The sequence below is a fragment of the Triticum dicoccoides genome, chromosome 7B (genome assembly GCF_002162155.2).
Source record: "Triticum dicoccoides isolate Atlit2015 ecotype Zavitan chromosome 7B, WEW_v2.0, whole genome shotgun sequence".
NCBI classification, from domain to species: Eukaryota; Viridiplantae; Streptophyta; class Magnoliopsida; order Poales; family Poaceae; genus Triticum; species Triticum dicoccoides.
The window spans coordinates 176,755,739-176,762,327 of record NC_041393.1 but is presented as its reverse complement, the minus strand read 5'-3'; the positions used below and the strand labels follow the sequence as shown (position 1 = coordinate 176,762,327).

General features: G+C 50.4%; 1 pseudogene; it reads left to right on the top strand.

Moving 5' to 3' along the window:
* The first annotated feature begins 1,786 nt into the window (after positions 1-1,786).
* Positions 1,787-5,491, top strand: LOC119338785 (annotated as a pseudogene).
* The last annotated feature ends 1,098 nt before the right edge of the window (positions 5,492-6,589 follow it).

Here is a 6,589-nt window from a genome sequence, read left to right as displayed (position 1 = left end):
CTGAGTTGAGATTTCTTTTCGTTGGCATTTCTCTCACCCTTGTGGTGCTCCGAACGATCCCTCTGATCATCCATACCCTGGGAGCTAACAAAGTTGTTGCTACTACTTGAGGCTGCACTTGATGACCCTTCTTTGCCTGAGTTGTTATGACTGGGAGACGCCCGAAGACACCCCCCATTGATCAGAAGAGTCGGGGGGACGATCGCAGGCCCCTCCCTTGTGAACAAGCCTGCCGCATTCAAAACAAAAGTGTGGAACATTCTCGTACTGAAAATCAAACCAGGTTCCCTCCTTATCTTCCTTAGACTTCTTCAAGTTGAAGCACCAAACCAGAGGCTCAAACATAGAGATTAAAGCTCAAACCCTAAGGTGTTGCCCTCTGGCGATGCCGTCCTTGTCAGTATCCACCCTCATAACCTCTCCCAGCTAGTTGCCAAGAGCTTTGCCGAATGCCTCCGTCCTTTTGTCCGGGGTAGATCACCCACCCGAACCCAGATATCAATCTTATCAAATACCATCTCAGAGGGCCTCACATCACCTTCATAGTCCTTCATAATCAGAATAGAAAAATCATACTGCCACAGACCATTGTGCAGGACATGTGTCCAATCCCTAGTCTACCACAAATATGTTTGATCCCATATTCCTGAACCTTGCTTCCTTGTGGAGACTCCAAGCCCTTGGCATAGTTCTTTCCAACACAGATTTCTTCAAAGGCCTGGAGGAGCAAACCTTGCTGACTGCCGACCATCTTGTAGCTTTTGGAAGTGATTGATCGTCTTCTTCAAAGACGATTCCGTCGGCCTCCTTGTCCATCAACATCATGCCCCTAGCCGCGCTGAGAGGCTCGCAGCTGGGTCGGAGTTTTGGTCTCGGCCGGGGATACAGGAGCCCCCCGTCCAGCAGAACCCCCAGCCCTCCCTCCCGCATCGGCGTGGAGGATGCCGCCTGCGTCGATCTTGGGGTCGTCGTCTTCTCTGGAACTGTTGCCATCTTCCCTCCTGCCTTCTCCGCCATTGGCCCCGCCCCTGACAGAGAATAGCAACATCCACCCACGCCCAGGATGCGCCGTCGCAACCCTAGACGTCGTCGGGGACTAGCCACCCCCGACAGGACACCCTAACCCTAGCGTTAAAGCCCGATCACTTCGCAATCTTCTCTAACCGCCTTAGCGCTCCCCAAGTGGTGTTTCTATAGAAATTGAGATGCATGTCATCTCTTACTTCCTATAGTTTTTCACTACTCTACTATTACTATTGTATGAACCAAAGGAGGCCTAAGAGGTCACACTCAGTGATAGTACCATGCATGTGTCTTCGTTATCTTAACTGGAAAAAACTTTGACATCCTATACGCCCGGTCAGTACCGTAACGTGGAATTCTACGCGTAAGAGTGGCCTAACAAATTAATGCCCGAAGAGAATGTGCCGACAACCCACGAGGGCATATTTTGCACTTGGCGATCTCGTCTGAAGGTTCTGCATCTGAACGGATACGTGGTCGTAGTCGCCTCGCCTCGGTGTACTGTACTCAACTTTGGAGCATGGAAATCTCTCCAGCGTTAGGCTCACAACTGCTGCCATGAGAGCTAACGTGTGATGTTCCCGCGCGTCGCCCGGAGATCCGTCAAAACAACGACACTTCTCACGGATGCGGAAACTAGCAGCACGCCATTGTTGACTTGCTCTGGACGTACGTGGCATGCAAGCGGCCACACGCGAGCCAGTGCACAGCCGCTATAAATTCGGAGAATGCCTAAGCATGCATGTCATTCGATCCACTGAGCTAGATTTCATTCGATCCGTTGAGCCAGCCATGACGAACGGGTACCTCTTCCGGGAGTACATCGGCGCGCAGTTCACCGGCGTCCAGTTCTCCGACGTGCCCGTCAACACCGGCGTCAGCTTCCACTTCATCCTCGCCTTCGCCATCGACTACCTGGCGAGCCAGCAGTCCAAGCCCACGCCGACCAACGGCGTCTTCAAGCCGTTCTGGGACACGGGCAACCTCACGCCCGCCGCCTGTTAGACTGTATTTACATGTGTATATTGTAACGTTGTATACCACCTCTGGTCTGACTCTTTTGGCCCATGCATCTGTTCCGTTTCGTTTTTGGAGTGATGCTTTCACCACTGCATGTTTTCTCATCAATCGTACTCCCACTCGTGTTTTGAATATGAAGACTCCCATTGAAGTTCTCCTTAATGAACAACCGGACTACACCTTTCTCAAGGTGTTTGGGTGTGCTTGCTGGCCCCATCTCCGTCCATATAACAAGCGTAAGCTCGAGTTTCGTTCCAAGAAGTGTGTTTTTCTTGGTTATAGCTCTCTTCATAAAGGATACAAATGTCTTCATGTGCCCACTAATCGTGTCTACATCTCTTGGGATGTTGTGTTTGATGAGCATGTTTTTCCCTTTGCCAAACTCCCTGTGTCCACTACCGAGCCACCTGTCATGCATTCATCCTCTGTTGCTTCTGACCAATTTGATGATGTTGCATATTCTCCTCTATTGTTGCCTAACCATGGTGCAGGCACTGGTCGTGGGGCTCGTTTGGAGATTCTGGAAGCGTCATCTTCCTCTTCGTCGCCATCGCCTTCATCCTCGGCACCTTCTGTTGTGCATGAGGAGCACATGGCGCCCCTGCATGGCCTCGGTTTCCGTGCTCATGCACGGCCGATCGACGTCCTGGCCCGGTCGCCTCTGGCTTCTGGGCTGCCTTCGCCATCGTCACGCCCTGCAACCCCGCCGACTGGGCCGGCCTCCTCGGTCCCCGTCTCGCCCAGGGCGTCGGGGCAGTCATCACCAGGCCTGGCCTCGCCCGCCCCTGCCTCGCCCAGGGTGTCTGGGCCCTTCTCACCAGGGCCGGCCTCGCCTGCTCTCGCCTCGCCAAGGCCGTCTGGGCCGGTGTCACCGGAGCTGGCCTCGCCCACTCTTGGTTCGCCCATGGCCTCTGAGCCCCTGTCGTCGGGCCAGTCTTCGCCATGCAGCCCGGAGTTGTCTGTCCCGAGCTCGCCTGAGGTGATTCCTGCATCTCCGGCGACCGTCACGTCTCCGTCACCTTCGCCTCCGCCGGCTCCTGCTGCTGCTCTACGTCCACATACGCGCAGTTGGAGTGGCATTTTTCAGCCTAAGCAACGTCACGATGGCACAGTTGCTTGGTTAGCGGCGTGCATGTCTGCTGCTCTCGCAGATCCATCCTCTGAGCCACGCACGTATCAAGCTGCTGTGCGCATTCCTCATTGGAGAGAGGCCATGGAGCAGGAGTATCAAGCGCTTCTTCGCAATCAGACATGGACTCTTGTTCCTCCACAATCACGGGTAAATGTCATTGATTCCAAATGGGTTTTCAAAGTGAAGAGGCATTCTGATGGGTCCATTGAGCGCTATAAGGCTCGTCTGGTTGCTCGTGGTTTTCGACAGCGTTTTGGACTTGACTATGAAGACACCATCAGTCCAGTGGTCAAGCCCACTACCATCAGACTTCTTCTCTCTCTGGCTGTTACTCGAGGTTGGTTTCTTCGTCAGCTTGATGTTCAAAATGCTTTTCTTCATGGTGTCTTGGCGGAGGAGGTTTACATGCGCCAGCCTCCGGGTTTCTCTGATCCGGATCGCCCTGATCATCTCTGTCGTCTGTCCAAGGCAATTTATGGTCTGAAGCAGGCTCCTCGTGCTTGGCATGCTCGTCTTGCAATGGCTCTTCGTGCTCATGGTTTTGCATCATCAACTGCTGACTCCTCATTGTTTCTTCTTCAAAGGCCTGAGGTTACTATGTACTTGTTGGTCTATGTAGATGATATCATTTTGGTCAGCTCCTATCAGTCGGCTGCTACTGCGCTTGTTCGCTCACTTGGTGCTGATTTTGCGGTCAAGGACCTTGGGAAGCTTCATTACTTTCTTGGTGTGGAGGTTATTTCTCGTGCTGCTGGCCTTGTTATGACGCAGAAGAAGTACTCTCTGGATTTGTTGCAGCGAGCTGGGATGCTTAAGTGCAAACCGACGACTACACCCATGTCTACCACTGATAAGCTCAATGCTGTTGATGGTGTGCTTCTTTCTACTTCTGATGCGACAGAGTACAGGAGTATTGTTGGTGGGCTCCAGTACTTGACGATCACGCGACCAGACATTTCCTATGCTGTTAACCGAGTCTGCCAGTATCTGCAGTCACCCCGTGACACTCATTGGTCTGCTGTCAAGCGGATTTTGCGCTATATTCGTTTCACGGTGGCTCATGGTTTGCATATTCGGCCGTCTGACTCTGGTTGTCTTTCAGCATATTCTGATGCAGACTGGGCTGGCAATCCGGATGACAGGCGATCCACGGGGGGTTATGCTGTCTTCTTTGGCTCTAACCTGATTGCCTGGAGTGCTCGGAAACAGGCTACTGTCTCGCGTAGCAGTACTGAGACTGAGTATAAGGCTGTGGCCAATGCCACATCAGAGATCATCTGGGTACAGTCCTTGCTTCAGGAGTTAAGTATACCCCAATCACAGCCTCCTGTTCTTTGGTGTGATAACATCGGTGCTACATACCTTTCTGCAAATCCGGTATTCCATGCCCGAACGAAACACATTGAAGTTGACTATCACTTTGTGCGTGAACGTGTCTCTCAGAAGCAACTACAGATCAAGTTTATTTCTTCCAAGGATCAACTTGCTGACATCTTCACCAAGCCATTGCCTTTGCCACAGTTTGAGACTTGCAGGCGCAATCTTACCCTTCTAGATTCATTAGAAAGTGGCTAAGATTGAGGGAGGGTGTTAGACTGTATTTACATGTGTATATTGTAACGTTGTATACCACCTCATTATATATATATATATATGTGATAGGCCACCCCTAGAGGGTTGTGCCAGTTCCCCCCAAAGCCTATTGTCTTACACCGCCATGGCCGCCGCCAAGGCGGCCCACCCTAACCTAAGCATCATGGTCAGCCTCGGCGGCGACACCGTCCAGAACACCGGCGTCAATGCCACATACGCGCCGACCTCCGTCGACTCGTGGGTGGCCAACGCCGTCTCCTCCCTCTCCGCCATGATCAACCAGTACGGGCTGGACGGCGTGGACGTGGACTACGAGCACTTCGGCACCGACGTCGACGCGTTCGTGGAGGGCATCGGCCGCCTGCTCACCCAGCTCAAGGCCCGCTTCCCCAACATCCGCACCTCCATCGCGCCCTACGACCTCCCAGTCAACCAGAAGTACTACCAGGCTCTGTGGAGGAAGTACTCCGGCGTCATCGATTATGTTAACTTCCAGTTCTACGGCTACGGCGCCAACACCATCGTCCAGTACTACGTGCAGTTCTACGACGAGCAGGCGCGCAACTACCCCGGCTCCGGCGGCACCAAGTTGCTCGCCAGCTTCAAGACCGGCAGGGCAAGCTGCCGGGGATCTTCATCTTTTCGGCGGATAGCTCTAAGATGAGCCCGCCCTACAGGTTTAAGTATGAGACCCAGGCGCAGCAGATCGTCGCCAACCACTAAGTGGTGGATTCTATCCATGCTTGCGGTGTACACTGAATAAGACAAGTTTGCTGCATACATACAGCATATATACGTACGAAGCCATGTAACCCGGATATGTACGCGGGGACTAAATAAATGTCGTGTACGTAACTCAAGCTTGAATAAGCGGTATTACCATGCAAAAAAAAAAAACTTGAATAAGCGGCACCCTACTTTGGTTTGCTCTACATGATGTGTCTTTCGTGTGAGTGTAAAGTATGGATGTATGTATGGGACCGCCAATACATCAGACTCCTGAATTTTTTCTTGTGGCAGTTGAATAAAAAAAATGAGGGTTGGATGATAGTTTTCAACCTCCGAATTGTTCTCCGAACCGACGCATTGAAAAAGATTTTTTACCGGTGGCGGGAGGTACATAATCGACCACAAACGTTGCTTTGAGATTGGTGTGGCTGGTAGACCCACTATGCTTTTGTTTCTCTCTTTTAGCAATACGAATCTTACATAAACAGATATACAGTGTTGGACGGGGTCCACATTAGTACCTTTTGTCAGGTGGTAGGGTGAGAAAGAGAGCAGATGAACGAGCTGCATGCACACACTAAATACTTGCACTTTATTTTCCATGCCACATTTTAAAAGGTTGGTAATTTTTGAACTAAATATTCAGTTTTGAAATATTTTATATTTTTGAATTCAGGGTGACAAGACCTTTAAAACAAGATCAATCTTGGATGCACTTTGATTAGTTTGAATTTTACCGTCTCACTCATTTCAGAGAAAACATTTCAGTCAGTTTCACATTTCACTAGTTTCAGAAAACCTTCTAGACAGTTTCACATTTTCACTAGATTCAGACAACACATTACAACCATTTACAAAAGATAGATTTCACTCATTTTAGAAAACACATTACACTCATTTATGAAAGATAGATTTCCTTCATTCAGAAAACACGTTACACTCGCTCAATTGAAAATACTACGTTTCACTCATTTTAAAAAACACATTACACTCACTCAATTGAAAATACTACGTTTCACTTGTCCACTCACTACAAAAGGTATATTTCAAAACTAATTTCACAGCGCGCTTGCGAAACTGATATTTCACTCA